Source organism: Balaenoptera acutorostrata, chromosome 1 (genome assembly GCF_949987535.1).
Source record: "Balaenoptera acutorostrata chromosome 1, mBalAcu1.1, whole genome shotgun sequence".
NCBI classification, from domain to species: Eukaryota; Metazoa; Chordata; class Mammalia; order Artiodactyla; family Balaenopteridae; genus Balaenoptera; species Balaenoptera acutorostrata.
Window position 1 is genome coordinate 194176227 of NC_080064.1, and position 16878 is coordinate 194193104.

The following is a 16878-nucleotide window of genomic DNA, read 5'->3' on the forward strand; positions in this document are numbered from 1 at the left end:
GGCAGATTGAATAGGCTTGAAATTCCAGATTTAATTTCTGCTTGTTAATCCATTCCTGTTGAAATATTACACGTTAAATATTTAATGGGCTTATTTTCCAGGTGTATAAGGACATAGAAGATTATCTGGAAGGACAGGTGTTTTTCAGAAGTCTTTTGTTATTGTGATACTTGTATTAGTACTTGTTGTTGTAGTGGCTTTTACTAATTTGGTGTAGTTTTGCTATTAGATTTAGAATTAATCTTTTGGGCTGTTCTGATGGTTCCCAAACCTTAATTTAGAATCAGCTTTAGTTATGTTTTTACTGTGCAGTGTAATTGAATACAACTAAAGCACCCCTGCAACAGTTGGAAACATATTTATCTACAAGGAGGACTATTTATATCAGTGATTCTGGGGCAAGCTCTTCAGATTTTAATTACACCCAAGGGAGATAGTGGTACTCAGCAATATCTCAAACTTTTCATGCCTCTGGAGTTCATTACCATACAATAACTACATTATCTGTCACACCTTATTGCTTAGTTTTTGCCTTTCAAAGCTTCTTTATTAACTGCAATAGTTGGTAGTAACAGAAAACACAAAAGGGCCACTATAATTGTAAATCTAGTCCTTTATGTGGGTGGAGTGCTGAAATTATGTGTGGGAACAGTTCTTTTTTTTTTTTTTCAACTCAAAAGATGCTTGTAGTTTTAATCTAGATTTTGTTTATGAAAAATAAGCTTGAAAACATTGTATGCAGCTAAGTGGACATCAGTAATTACCTCCTTTTTCCACAAAACCTCCCAAACTTTCTCTATGATGCAAGCAATACAAATTCATTATAGAAAAATTAGAAAATACAAGTGAGCACCTAAAATAATTGTCAGAGATAACAACTGTTAATCTTTGGTTAAGGGGTTAGAATTTTTCTAATATGATATAATGTAATATAGCAAAATAATAAAAATCAGGTATATCTCTATATTCATTTTATAACAATTCAAACTCTACACAGTATTCTTAACATGCTTTTTTCCTCTCAGCAATATATTATGAACATCTTTTCATGTTAACACACTGGTACTCAATCATTCTTTACTGCTATGTAAGAGTCTGCTGTTAGACTGACATGATATATACATTTATACTGATTCTGATTTTTTGATCTTACAAAAAACTGTACAAGAAACATTCTTGTACATGTGAGATACATTCTTGTGTATTCTGGTCCAGTTAAATTTTTGTGATAAATTACTAAAAGGAGAATTGGCAAAAGGTGGCAATTTTAAAGGGTTTTGAATCACAATGAAAAATTGACCTCCATGGAGCTATTCCTCAATATTCCTCTAGACTTTCTTGTGGATAAAGGGATTCTGTTTCCCCTCAGGCTCACCAACTGGGTAATATTATTTTTAATTATTTTTTAATTTTTTAATCTTTGTCAATCTGATAATGAAAATTTTATCTTGTGTTTTAATGTGCATTTGTTGAATCAACAGAGGGATTTTTGGTACATTTATCGGACATTTGTATTTTTTCTACAGTGCATTGCTCCTTTGTATTTTTAGAGTTGCTTTCTTCTAGAGCATTTATAATTTTTCTCATTAATTTGAAAAGCTTTTGACATACTGAGGAGTTAATCTTTTAAATACAATACATTTTATAAATGTTATCCTACTTCATATTTTAATTTTGTGGATTTTGTTGTTATATAGAAGTTATTAGCTCTAAGAGAAAAATTTTACCAATTCTTTTTTCCAACATGATAGAGGCAGCAGTTTTATGTATATGCCTGTTTCTTAGATTTCTGTTTTAACCAACCCTAGTGCTTTAAACATATGTTTTATTGTCTGATAGGCAAGGCCCCCTCTGCCTACTGTTTCTTTGAATTTTTTGTTTTGCTTTGTTTTAAAAAATGTTTTGACTACTTGGCAAATTTATTTTTCCCAAATATTTATTTTTTTCAGATAAAATTTAGAATCTTTACATTGATTGGAATTGAAGCTGCAACTGAGTTCATTTAATAGTTAAATTTGGGTAGAATCAAGAGCTTTATTATATTAAGCCCTCTAGTGAGGAAACATGGAATGTCTCTGCAATATCCGAGTTTGCATTTTTGATTCCAAGGAGAGTATGAGAGTTTTGTCTTCATGGGTTGTCTTTATTCCCTTACTAAATATTTATCGAGCACTTACTCTGTGCCAGGCGCTGTCCTAGGTGCTGAGGATCCAATGGTGAACCAGACAGTCAGGCTTGCGTCCTGGCGTAAGGAGATGGAAAGTAAACATATGAGCAAGCTAATAAATTTTAAAAACCCAGAATGGGAAGTAGTAAGAAAGCCATGAAAGAGGTTAGTGTGATAGAGGGCAGTGGGGAGAGGGAGCAGCTTTAGCAGGTGGCAGGGAATCCCCTCTGGAGAGAGGATGCTTGAGCAGAGATTTGATTTCTTCTGACGAAGACCCAGTTACCTGGGAGAATATTTCTGGAGGGGGGCAAGCAAATGGGAAACACGGATTCAATTGTGCTTACTACTTTGGGGTCAGCGAGATGGGGTGATGGAGCAGATGAGCGAGGGCACAGGTTGTAAGGAGTTGAGGTTGAGGTGGGCAGGATCAGATCAGATCTGGGAAAAGGAGCTTGGCTTTACCTTATTGCATCAGGAAGTCTCTGAAGAGCTTTAAGCAAGGGAGGGGTGTGACCAGATACATGTTTTTAAAAGATCATGCTGGCTGTGCTGGGGAAAATAGACTGTCGAATGGCAAGGGAGCGCGTGTAGAGGCTTGTCAGGAGACTGTTGCAGAGCGGAAGAAGAAGCCAACAGCAGCAGTGGGCAAGAGCAGGTCGCTTAGGTAAGCCGAGTGCTTAACTCACCGGAGGAAACTCAAGATTGTGCTTTCCCGGGAGGTGGCCTCCAGACCATCTCCGCTGCCTTACAGGGCAAGAGACAGGAGGAAAGGACCCAGGAGACAGGAAAGGACCCAGAGTTTTGGTAAGACAACTGCAAACTCACTCAATGATAACAGGTAGTTATTTTAAGAGTATTTATACTGTTTTAAGGTGAGATACTTAATTATTTTTCTAAAACTTGCTCTGAATTTTTCAATCTCTCATATCTATTAATGACTAGTAATTAAATCTATAAAAGTTCAATTTAATGAAGATGGTTGTTAATATACCTAAATTCCCCAGACTGCACATATCAGAGGAGAAAACAGCAACAACCCTGGAAAGCAATGCTACAAAGAATGAAAGAGTATCAGCCAAAGACAATTTTAGAGCTTACAGGCGCTAGGAATTCACTGGGGATTAAAAAAAAATCTGTGATGGATAGCGGTGCAATTTATCTATCTACAAATATACTTTTTCTCATTACAGTTTTAGAGAACCTAAAATTTCTATCATTAATTTCATTCTTCCTTAGTTATCATTATTAATAATTTTGCATTACTTAGTACTTTATAGTTGACACATTTATTTAATCTTCTCTGTTATGATGTCAGCTTATACTTTATTATTTTTATTTCACAGAGAAGAGAAGATTCAGAGACATGAAATAACATGTCCATTAAAGGTCCCTCAGTTGGAAAGTGGCTAACAGGTCATGTAAATCATGCCTTCTCTTTCCAAGACCAAATTATGTTTCCACCAGTCTGCTAGCTAAAGATACTGGTATAATTTTATTTTCTATGAGAACATAACTCAATATTTATGGTTATTTGTTTGAAATTAGCTCTCCTAATCTAGTAAGCAAAATCCTGAGGGCTGGGGCAGGTTTTACGGTGGGGTGGGGGTGGAACAAGCGGGGATTCTTTTTTTTTTTTTTTTTTTATAGCTACTTTATTTATTTATTTATTTATTTATTTTTGGCTGTGTTGAGTCTTTGGTTCGTGCGAGGGCTTTCTCTAGTTGCGGCAAGTGGGGGCCACTCTTCATCGCGGTGTGGGGACCGCTCTTCATCGCGGTGCGCGGGCCTTTCACTATCGCAGCCCCTCCCGTTGCGGGGCACAGGCTCCAGATGCACAGGCTCAGTAGTTGTGGCTCACGGGCCCAGCTGCTCCGTGGCATGTGGGATCTTCCCAGACCAGGGCTCGAACCCGTGTCCCCTGCATTAGCAGGCAGATTCTCAACCACTGCGCCACCAGGGAAGCCCCAAGCGGGGATTCTGAGGGTGAGAAGGCTGGTGATATTTGGATACGAGGCATTCAACAGCCTTGTAGGCCCCTTGGGCTCCATTTGAGACTAACCTCTGTGTTCCAAGACCCTCACCTGAGAACCTACTGGGACTCTCTGACTTATATGGGGCGGGGGACAGGAAGGTATGTTTGTGTTGGGTTGAATATTGGTCTCTTTCATTGAGCTCCTCAAATGCTAAGTTTATTTTTTTCTCCTAGGAGTAGGGCATACTTTTTAGGAATCCTTCGGTTATCTGATTAGATATGAAAAAAAATTTATCCCTGGTGGAAATCTACCTTATTCCTAACAACATTACTGTTTGTCTGTCTGTCCTTGACATTTTTGTTGTCTGTCAGTAAGAGGAAAGTTCATAGGGAAAATGATGGATGTAGGCCCTGATATAAGCTTATTCCCCAAGCCACCCCAGGAACTGAGGTGTTGAAAAGATTTCTTCTCAGACTAGCATCTTTTGGACAAATTTTATCCATAGTCGCTCCTCAAATTCTGTGTGAATTTTCCCCTATCTTGCTTGGCTTTGTTCATGAGAGCCTAGTTCTGGAAGACGGTTCCTCTCCAAATCTCTTGTTGGGGCGTTGTAATTTTGTAGGGGGTGGTGGGGTAGAGTCTGAGTCACAAGCTTTTGCAGCCTTTTTGACCAACTTTTCCCACTCTTAGGATTTGTCTCAGTCTAAACTTAGTTCCCGTGACCCTTGGTGTTCTTCTAAGATATACCAAATGACCAAAGTTGTCTAGTTGAGAAGTGCCTTAGATCAAAAAGAGTATATAATTTCAAAAATCCAATATGGTCTGCATTTTCTCATAGGTATGAGGAAGTGTCCAAAAGAAATTCATATTTAAAATTGTGTCCTTAAGATATTCCTCAGCCAAAGCAAAAGAACATTGTGCAAATCTTAAAACTCTCTCTCTCCCAAATCCCCTTATACCACAGCTTGGATCTGATAACCTTTACTGTACTGTCACTGCATTATTCCTCTTCCTCCATCCTATGTTCCACTCTTTCCTGTGCCTCCTTCTCTCCCTCTGACCAGTTCCCCATCCCTCCTCAACCATCAAAAGCCCTGCTGATTCACTTTGTTATGCAGCAGCAACTAACACACCATTGTAAAGCAATTATACTCCAATAAAGATGTGAAAAATAAATAAATTTTAAAAATGTAAACACTTTTTTTGTCTTTTTAATTTTTGTTTTTTGAGTAATTAAAGCATTTCTCATTAAAAAAAATTGTAAACATTAAAGAAAACAAAAGTCCTGGCACTCAGTTACCTCCTGAAGTTAAGCACCCATCAGACAGAGAAAACTTCTTAAAGTTGACTGTAAGCCCTGGTCTTATCAGAGCTGAAGGACATTGTGAAGACTTGCCAAAGTTTAGACAGGATAAAGAAAAATTACCAGGGGGATTTAGAGTAGTTTTAGGAACCTATAAACCAGGTTAGTTCATATGTTAGCAGAAACCTCCATGTTAAAAATGGTATGGATGGACTTCCCTGGCGGTCCAGTGGTTAAGACTCCGTGCTTCCACTGCAAGGGGCACAGGTTCGATCCCTAGTTGACGAACTAAGATCCCACATGCCGTGCTGTGTGGACAAAAAAAAAAAAAAAAAAAAAAAAAATTGTATGGAAAAGGCAGAACGGGAAACCACAAGGGTGACTTAAAAGACCCTGAACTGCATAGGAAACTGGAGGGGTTTAGAAAAGCTATAGATGGTGGACGAGGTGTCTTAGAGGCACTCCTCAAAGTCTGTTCTGTGAAAATAGATGAGACTCTAATCCAGTCCTGCAAGCGAGGAAAGGATGAGTCTGTGGACGACTTCAGGACAGGCTCTCACGCACTTTCAGTCAGCACCGAGGAGCAGACTGCACAGCAAATATGACTCCACCTCTCTCCCCACTTTCTGTAAAAGGCATCAAGCTCAAAATGAGAATCCAGTAGTGAGCATGAACTCTAATGGGAAATAACCCCCATTGCCAGAAGGCCAGCATCTCGCTAAGCATTTTGAAAGAGCTTTAGGACTCATAATAAACTGATGAATTTATACGTACAACAATTATAGGTTCCCATCCCGGTCATTTAACCCTGCAGAAGAGAGTCTCTCAATAGCTACGTTTAGAAACTATAAACAAAAAGAATCTGGGGAAAAGAGTTGCCTTGCATCAGCCAAGGAACTAAAGGAAACAATGAAGCAAGTGATCAGAAGAGGTGCTGGAAGAGGGGGAATAAAGCACCTAATCTCCTATTTTGCCCTTAAATTCACAAGGTGAAGTTTGTATAAATATTAAAAAGATAAACTTGTAATTTTTAAACTGATATAGGCACTCTGATAGATTTATCAATCTTAAATCTTAACTGTTACACAACCTCACCCTTGGAGTTAACAAACTACCCGTGGCATGGATATCTGCCTACAGTAAAGGTAGTATATCAACCATGTACAAAGCTAGTAGGAGGGCCAAAAGACAAAAGTAGTAAAATCATCTATATCCACGATAAGTAGTTAAGGAATACACACAAAAAAGATGTAAAATATGATGGGGGGAGGAGAGTAAAAATGCAGAGCTGTTAAAATGCATTTGAAATTAAGAGATAAGCAATGTAAAATAATCAATAGCTACATATAAACCTCATGATAACCACAGGCCAAAGATCTATAATAGATACGCACACAAAAAAGTGAAAGGAATACAAACATAACACTAATGATAGTCATCAAATGACGGGGGGAAGAAAATAAAAGAAGAAAGGAACAAAAGAAACCTACACAAACAACCCCAAAACAATTAACAAAATAGCAATAAATACATACCTATCAACAATTACTTTAAATGTAAATGGACTAAATGGCTCCAATCAAAAGACATAGAGTGGCTGGGACATCCCTGGTGGTCCAGTGGGTAGGAATGCAGGCTTCCAGTGCAGGGAGCCTGGGTTCGATCCCTGATCGGGGAACTAGATCCCGCATGCACGCCACAACTAAGACCTGGTGCAGCCTAAATAAATAAATAAATAAATAAATATTAAAAAAAAAGACATAGAGTGGCTGAATGGATTTAAAAAAAACCAAAAAGTTCAGTTCTAAAGACACACACAGCTACATGTAAAGGAATGAAATTATAACATTCTTTAACACCATATACAAAAATAAACTCAAAATGGATTAAAGACCTATATGTAAGACCAGATACTATAAAACTCCTAGAGGAAAACACAGGCAAAACACTCTTTGACATAAATTGCAGCAGTATTTTTTTGGATATGTCCCCTAGAGTAATGGAAATAAAAGCAAAAATAAGCAAATGGGACCTAACTTAACTTAAAAGCTTTTGCACAGCAAAGGAAACCATAAACAAAACGAAAAGGCAATCTGTGGAATGGGAGAAAATATTTGCAAATGATATGACTGACAAGGGATTAATTTCCAAAATATACAAACAGCTCATACAGTTCAATATTAAAAAAACAAACAACCCAATCAAATAATGGACAGAAGACCTAAGTAGACATTTCTCCAATGAAGACATACAGATGGCCAACAGGCACATGAAAAGATGCTCAATATCATTGATTATTAGAGAAATGCAAATCAAAATACTGGGGTTAACATATATACACTACTATATATAAAATATACAGCAAGGACCTACTGTATAGCACAGGGAACTATATTCAATATCTTGTAATAACCTATAATGGAAAAGATTCTGAAAAAAAAATATCTGAATCACTTTTCTGTACACCTGAAACTAACACAACATTGAAAATCAACTACACTTCAATAAAAAAAAAATGAGCAGAAGACCTGAATAGACATTTTTCCAAAGAAGACTTATAGATGACCAACAGGTACATGAAAAGATGCTCAACCTTGCTAATTATCAGAGAAATGCAAATCAAACCACAGTGAGATATCACCTCACAACTGTCAGAATGGCTACCATCAGAAAGACTACATATAACAAATGTTGGTGAGGATGTGGATAAATGTGAACCCTCCTACACTGTTGGTGGAAATGTAAATCAGTGCAGCCACCATGGAAAACAGTATGGAGGTTACTTAAAAAACTAAAAATAGAGCTACCATATGATCCAGCAATTCCACTCCTGGGTGTATATGTGACAAAAATGAAAGCAGTAATTAAAAAAGATACATGCACCCCATTGTTCATAGTATCATTATTTACAATAGCCAAGATTTGGAAGCAACCTAAGTGTCCATCAAGAGATGAATGGTTAAAGAAGATGTGGTATATATACACAATGGAATATTATTCAGCCATAAAAAGAATGAAAATTTGCCATTTGCAGCAACATGGATGGACTTGGAGGGTATTATGCTAAGTGAAATAAGTCAGACAGAGAAAGACAAATACTGTATGTTATCATTTATATGTGGAATCTAAAAAAATAAAACGGATGAATATAACAAAACAGAAACAGACTCACAGATACAGAGAATAAACCAGTGATTACCAATAGGGAGATGGAAGTGGGGAGGGGCAAGATAGGGATAGGTTATTAAGAGGTACAGACTACTATGTGTAAAATAAATAAGCTAGAAGGATACACTGTACAGCACAGGGAGTATAGTGAATATTTTATTATGACTTTAAATGGAGTATAATCTACAAAAATTTTGAATCACTATGTTATATACCTGAAAAATAATATAATATTGTAAATCAACTATACCTTGATAAAATATAAATTTAAAAAGAAACACAGGAAAAACAAAAATAATATTTTTCTTAAAAGGAATGCTCAGCAAACCAGTGAACTTTAGAGTGCTATAAAGCTTCCTAAAGAGATGGCTATTATAAAAGTAAGTGCTCATATAAAAGTAGGTGCTCTTATAAAAGTAAGTGCTCATAGCTAGCATGGAGGTTAAAAAAAGGATTAAATAAAATGCCTTGGCTGATCATTATGCCAGGCAGGCAGCCGTCACTGAGAGCCTAACTAAATTTTTGGAGCGGTTCAAAAGGCTATTATAGAATGCCTGCAGCCAGCTCCAGTCAGAAAGTTGGTACTGGGAGAAATATGAGTGTAAATTGGATGTAAACAAGCTACCCTTTCTCCTCTTTTGCTGATTTAAAGCTACTTTTATCTATGTTAGTTATAAAGCCACTATTCTTTTTTTATTTTTTTTAATTTAATTTTTATTTTGGGCTGCATTGGGTCTTCGTTGCTGCGCGTGGGCTTTCTATAGTTGCAGTGAGTGGGGGCTGCTCTTCATTGTGGTGCGTGGGTTTCTCATTGTGGTGGCTTCTCTTGTTGTGGAGCACAGGGTCTAGGCACACGGGCTTCAGTAGTTGTGGCACTCAGGCTCAGTAGTTGTGGCTCAAGGGCTTAGATGGTCCGCGGCATGTGGGATCTTCCCGGACCAGGGCTTGAACCCGTGTGCCCTGCATTGGCAGGTGGATTCTTAACCACTGTGCCACCAGGGAAGCCCAAAGCCACTATTCTTAATGCTGCTTTTTACATCCTTAGTCACTGCTTTATATGAGCCCGGTACCCAGTTGCAGCTGACTAGCAAACTGATGGTTTGTATACATTTTCGTTTGGGAGTGTATTAGCTTGCTAGGTCTGCCATAACAAATGACCACAAATTAGGAGGCTTAAAATACGATATTTATTTTCTCATAGCTCTGGAGGCTAGAAGTGCAAACTCAAGGTGCCAGCCAGGTCTGCTCCTTCTGGAGAAGGAGGGGAAATCTGTTCCACGCCTGTCTCCCAGCTTCTGGTGGTGGCCGGTGGGGCTCGCAGCTGCATCTCCCTCATCACTGCTTCCACCATCATGAGGGGGGGCAGAATAGGTGACCCCAATATGTGCCACTTTGGCACATGCATTGTTTTGGGCTGAAGGTGAGAAAGACTCAGCTGACACAGGAAAAGGTTATTTGGCCTCTCCCTTAATTGCCTGAAAGAATTTAGATAGAGGCCCTGTACCAGGAAGAGAGCAAACACCAAGGATAACTTTTTACATCAGAAAGACTTATTTGCATGGCATGGCAAACATTTGTTTACCAAATATCTGCTCATCTTCCTATGAGTTGTCTTCTTCCCCTTTGAACCCTGACCCCTACCTGCGTCTCCTTAACTTGGGATGGCACATAAGCCTCAGTTGCCTGACTCTCTTTGTGGTCCCATATATATATAATTTGTTTTTCTTCTCTTAGTCTGTCTTATGCCAATTTAATTATTAGACCAGCCAAGGAACCTAGGAGGGAAGGAGGGAAGAGTTTTCCTTCCTCACAATCCCATGGCATTTTCCCATGAGTCTCTGTCCAAATCTTCTCCCTGACAGCACCCGGTCATGGTTATTGGACCACCCTCATGCAGTACAAGGTCATCTTCACTCGATTACATCTTCCAAGGCTCTGTTAGCAAATAAGTTCACATTCAGGTTCCAGGTGGACAAAAATATTTTTTTGTGAGACAGCACTACTTAACCCAGTGCAGGGGCCCCCCAGCCTCCCTTGGTTCCAGCTGCCTGTACTAATCGGTTGGTTTTCTGGGTAAACGAACTCAACCATTAGGTGATTTTTAGATGAAAAACAGCACAACAGACTAAGTAACCTAGCCCAAACTCCCTATTGTGTTGTACTTAGAAAAGGAGGTTCCTGTCTCCACTGGAAAATAGTCAGCAAACTTTTGTAGGAGCTGGCTTTTGTAACTAGACTTTTATAGAAATAGAATTGAAAGGGGGCTAGAAAACAGATGGTGTTTGTTTGGAGGATATCTCACTTTTATAGATCTTACAAGTAAGATGCACTATTTGTTTTTGATTTACCTAATGATCTCCACACTACAGATTTTAGTGCCCAGCACCAAATTATTCTTCCTAAGTGATGCCAAAATATTACAACATTATTTGACAATCCAGTAGGGGTATTTTGGCTGCAAACAGGTCATTGGGCGACCTCCAATGACTGGTTTTGGATTTGTAGCCTACGAGCTACTACCCATAATCTGGACAGGAACTTGTTATCTTGGTAAACTGATGCCTCCTTCCTTCCTTCCTTCCTTCTTTCCTCCCTCCCTCCATCCTTCCCTCCCTGCCTCCCTTCCTCCCTTCCTTCCTTCCTTCCGTGCTGTGCGGCTTGTGGGATCTTAGTTCCCTAACCAGGAATTGAACCTGGGTCCTCGGCAGTGAGAGCACAGAGTGCAACCACTGGACCATCAGGGAATTCCCTGGTACCTCCTTTCAGTGTAGCTCCTGACATCAATATAGTTTCTTCCCTTGGCCCATACATCTCTCCTTTAGGAGAAAGACGTCATTCGAAAACATAATTCAAGGAGAAAAGCTCGACCTTGATTTTGAACCTAAACCTTAATATCGCAAGGGGAATTCCAGGTTACATTCTTGCCTCCTCAAGCTTCTTCATTCATGCTTTACAGAAGGCCCAGAAAGTGGGGAACACACCTACGTGCTGTGGTTAGGAGGATAGCAGGCAAGTTAGATGACACCTGCTCGTGTGAGAGGTGCGTAAACTTGGCAGGTGGCGGTTAAGAATGGAACCACCGTAGCCACAGCGTTGGCTTCTCAAGGGTGGACCTGTGCTGCTCTAGGAGAAGAACGTTGTACTCCCACCCCTGCAGATTACTGTTAGGAAAAAGAGCTGGAATATAGCAAAGAAATTAGGAGATGAGGTAATTTGGTTAGTAACCCCCTACCTGGTTCTGCAGGCTCTTCAGATTGGGGCTAGAATCTTCTCTCTTGATTAAATCTTGGAACTCTCAGGTCTTGGTTGAGAAGTGGACTCAAATGGATCAGAATCTTTCTCTTAGTATTGATATTTGTCAGTAGTGTGGTGATTAGTTGTGTGATCTCCAGAATTTTAACACGCTGCTGTACAGTCACTATCCCATGAAATGATCCAACAAATGAAATTGCCCAGCAAAAAGATCAGGAAAGCCTGACATTTATGGAGGGTGAAACAACCCCTAGTGTTATGGGTTGAGTTGCATCACACAAAAAAGATATGTTGGACTCCTAACTCCCAGTGCCTCAGAATATGACCTTATTTAAAATAGGGTCTTTACAGAGGTAACCAAGTTAAGATGACGTCTTAGGGTGAGCCGATATCCAGTATGACTGGTGTTCAAATAAAAAGGGGAAGTTTGGACACAGAGGCGGACGTGCAGAGGGAGAACACCATGTGAAGATGAAGGCAGAGATTGAAGTGATGCTTGTGCTAGCCAAGGAATGCTGAAGATCGCTAGCAAACAACCAAGATCTAGGGGAGAAGCATGAAAGAGTCCTCACAGCCCTCAGAAGGAACCAATCCTGCCAAAACCTTGATCTTCTAGCCTCCAGAGAGGTGGGGCAATAAGTTTCTGTTTAATCCACCCAGTTTGTGGTACTTTGTTATCTAACCCTAGCAAATTAGTGCAACTGGAAATCTTATAAGTGATCATGACACTTAAAATAGCAGAGAAGATCTAGATGAATCCCACACGGAGGTGTTAATGGTCTATCCTTCAGCTCAGGTTGAAGATACTGGGATCCTATAATTGGAACTACCTATCCCTACACAATTAACTGTCCACATTGACACAACTTCACCATTCCATTGTCTTCATTAGCATCAATTTACTATTTTAGGAAACTCTTTCCTGGGAAAATAAAAGTTGGAAATGGTTTTATTGTTTATATTAAGAAGTTCTCCAAAAAGCCGTCAACTCTTCAATAGAAAGCATCAACCAAGGACAGTTTATGCCCTAAAAATCTTTGAAACCGTGTCTTCAAAATCCTTGCCTTGCTAAACTACTTTAATCCTACCACCAGTCCTAAAGTATTATATCATGTCTCTTATCCAATATTAATCAAACCCCCACCTGTATTAAAAGACCCACCTTGAACCAGACTGCAAATTCTCAGTAAAATCGACCTTGCCCTTCCTTGTTTGAGATACTTCCAAAGCTCTGTGAGGTGGTGGTCTACCTTGCCAAGGCTGGCAATGAACTTAGCTCTGTCTTATCAGCAAATTGTGTTGTGATATTTAGGAGCCAACATTCTAAAGAATGAGGCAGTTTTTTAAGCAGTTGGAACTCGTAGTGATTCTGAGCGAGAGGAGGGATGGTCGAGGTAGAGTGACAAATGGTGAGTTTGAGCCATCCATGTACCTTCACCCAAAGAGAACCAAGGACCAAAGAAAACCAAGGAAACTAACAGGTGGGCGTAGTTAGAGGCGGGGGGGCGGGGCGGGGAAGTGATGACAAACATCAATTATGTTAAAAATAAATCTTTGACCTTGATTGCAATGCTATTTACTTATTGTCTCTGTTCAGGCTGCTAAAACAAATTCCTACAGACCAGGTGGCTTAAACAACAAACATTTACTTCTCAGTTCAGGAGGCTGGAAGTCCAGGCCAGGGTGCAAGCACGGTCAAGTTCTGGTGAGAGTTCTGTTCCAGGTTGCAGCCAACTTCTTGTATCCTCACATGGCAGAAAAAGAGGGCTTTTGTAACTAGACTTTTATAGAAATAAAAAGCCTCTGTGGCTTCTTTTTTAAGGGCACTAATTCCATTCATGAGGGATCCATCATGATGACACAAGTACCTCCCAGAGGCCCCATCTCCAAATATCATCACATTGAGGATTATATTTCAGTATATGAATTTTGGAAGAACACAAACATGCAGTCCATAACACTTACCTTGCAGTTTAAAATTCCTTGTAAGTATGCTCTAGACTTGCTCTTACAAAGTATGGATGTTTGTGGATGACTAGCACCAGGATCTCCTGGGAGCCTGTTAGAAATTCAGCAACTCAGTTCGTTCTCAGAAAGTGCTGAATCACAGTCTGCATTTTGACAAGAGTCCCAGGCTGGCTCAAATGCACATTAAAGTTTGAGAAGCATGAGTCCAGTAGATTTCAAATGGAGGTGAGGAACTTAAATAATCAGGCCCTCCTGGGACAGGTTGTACTAGAATTTCTGTGTGGAAAGTCCCAGAAAATGAGGATAAGTTTAGGTCACCCTTGGAAATTTTTTTTAAAGTCTTCATTGAATTTGTTACAATATTGCTCCTGTTTTATGTTTTGGTATTTTGGCCATGAGGCATGTGGGATCTTAGCTCCCCAACCAGGGATCGAACCCGTACTTCCTGCATTGGAAGGCGAAGTCTTAACCGCTGGACCACCAGGGAAGTACCCCACACTTGGAAACTGAAGCAAGTAAATCACCACATTATAGGTGGGATTTGTCATTGCTGGAGGGAGGTAACAGAGTAGAAAAAAGCGAAATCAGAGGATTCAGACGTCAAGTTCTGTTTTTACCATTTACCATCTATAACCTTGAGTTATTCCTAACTAAAATTTTGAGCTTCAGTCTTATCTCAATACAAGAGAAATAGCAATGTCTCCTCAAGGAAGGTCTTACAAGAGTTAAATGCAAATCTAGGGGAAAAGTGCTTTGCAAGCTATAAATTCTTATACACATGTAAATCTGTTAAATCATGTTATTTGGCAAGTAATTTACCATGGAGATGGTTTACAGTTATGTCCATGATAATGGTCTATTTTTAAATTATCCATCTGTCATCTTAAGGTGAGAAAATTTTAGTATAACTTACATTTTCCAGATATTTTCTAGAAGCTAGTTGTTTCCTTCTGTAGATTTTCTTACAGAAATAAAACTGCATGGACTGATTTCCTTCCTTCCTCTCTCCCTCCCTCTCTTTCTTCCCTCCCTGCTTGCTTGCTTGCTTGCTTGCTTGCTTGCTTTCCTTCCTTCCTTCCTTCCTTCTTTCTCTCTCTCTCTCTCCCTCCTTCCCTTCCTTCCTCCTTCTCTCTCTCTCTTTTCTTTTTCTTCCTTCCTCCCTCCCTCCTTCATTTCATTTGATTTCATTTCATTTGATTTCATTTAATTTCATTTCATTTTTTCATTTCATTCAGCAATTATTTATTGCCATGCACCTCACTGGAATACGATGGTGAACAGTGTTGTCAAGGTTCTTGTCCTCATGGAACTTGTATTCTAGTGAGGGAAACAGATGATTAAAAACAATGAGAACGTAATTTCAGCTGGATGAAAATTCTATGGCTAAAGTAAAGCAGAGTCAGGGCATAGAGAGCGATGGAGGCATGTATGCATAGGAGGAAGGGCTATTGTAGACAAGGTGGCCAGGGCAGGCCTCTCTGGGAATGATTTTCCACCAGAGGCTTGAATAAAATGAGGGAGCCAGAGTAAGCTCTGAGTGAAGAGGACTTTAGATGGAGGCAAAAGCAGTTGTAATGTGCTCCTCACTCACGGTATTTGAGGATGAGCAGGGATGTGGTTACTGGCCAGAGTAGAGGTAGCAGCAGGGGTGGGGGAGGAGGGCAGAGGGCACCGGCCATGGTGGGGGGTGTCTCGCAGCAGCAGTAAGGAGTTTGGAGTTCTTCCTAACTGTGAAATTGGGGTGGGAATTTCTGTTTATAAATAAGCATACTGCCTTTTGTGCATTTGTCTGATGTGAATTACTTCCTGAAGAGTCTAGGCGACGTTTGATAAAAAAAAAAAAAAAAAAAATTGAGCACTTGAACCTGAAAAGCTGAGGCCTTGACCCTGAACTTGACTAAACTGGCCGTGGTGCTGCTCAGCGATGTGACCCTTTCCTGAGTCAGCCAGGTCGTTGCCCTCTTAGGTTTTTAAAAAATTCATCAGTATTCTTTTCATTTTAAGACATACAAATCTATCAAAAAATGTGTCCTAAAGAAGCTAAGCAAAGAAAGAGCTTTATCAGCGCATAACTGAAGAGCCCGTAGGTAGTTGGGCTTAAGATGTGGCTTCGTCCAGCTCAGTGACCGCATCACGTGACCCCAGCTCTGCTTCAGCTCCATTCCCAGTCCCCATAACCTTGCTTCCTAGAAGCGGGAGTTTCACGGCCGCAGTGATTCTGAGTCTCAAATCCTCATTCCTTGCAGTACCAGCTAAAAAGAGAGCCTCTCCTTTGACAGATGGCGTGGGATGCAGAGCAGGTAGGGGGAGAAGAGAGGAAACGTCTTTCTCAGAAGTCCTAGCCAGTAGTCCTTCAAGTGTCCCTGGACTGAATTCCATCATGGGTCCACTCCTGAATCAACTCTGTGGCCAGGGAGATGGAATTTTCTTATTGGCTTAAACCAACCACATCCATTCCTAGAGCTAAGGGTAGTGTCCATCCACCCAAACTGAACAACATAGGGTGGGGAAAGGGGTGACTCGCTGGAGAAAAGTCTGAGTGTGTCGGCAGAAAGGAAGGATGGAATCTTAGACAAGCTGTAACCTGTTGAGCGTAGCCCTTGAGCTAAAATGGTTTTTATGTTTTTAAATGGTTGAAAAAAAAAACGAAAGAAAAATAATATTTTGAGACACATGGAAATTATATAAAATTCAAATTTTGGTGTCCCCAGTAAGAGTGTTATTGGGGACAAGTTACTGTAACAAGTTATGCTTGTTTGTTTATGTGCTGTCTGTAGCTGCTTTCACGTTACAGCGAGAGTAGTTGCAACTGAGAGCGTGCGACATGCAAAGCTTAAGTGAAGCCTATTCACTATCTGGCTTTTTAGAAAAAAGTTTGCAGCCTGCGGTACCAGACCATGTAAATTAGATTAAGCAAAAAAAAAAAAAAAAAAAAACAAAACAAAAAACAGGAGTTGATGGCTAACATAACTGAAAATTTCAGGGGTGGACATGTGTTCAGGTCTGGCTGGAACTAGGAGCCTCAAATATGGTCTCATTGTTATTCT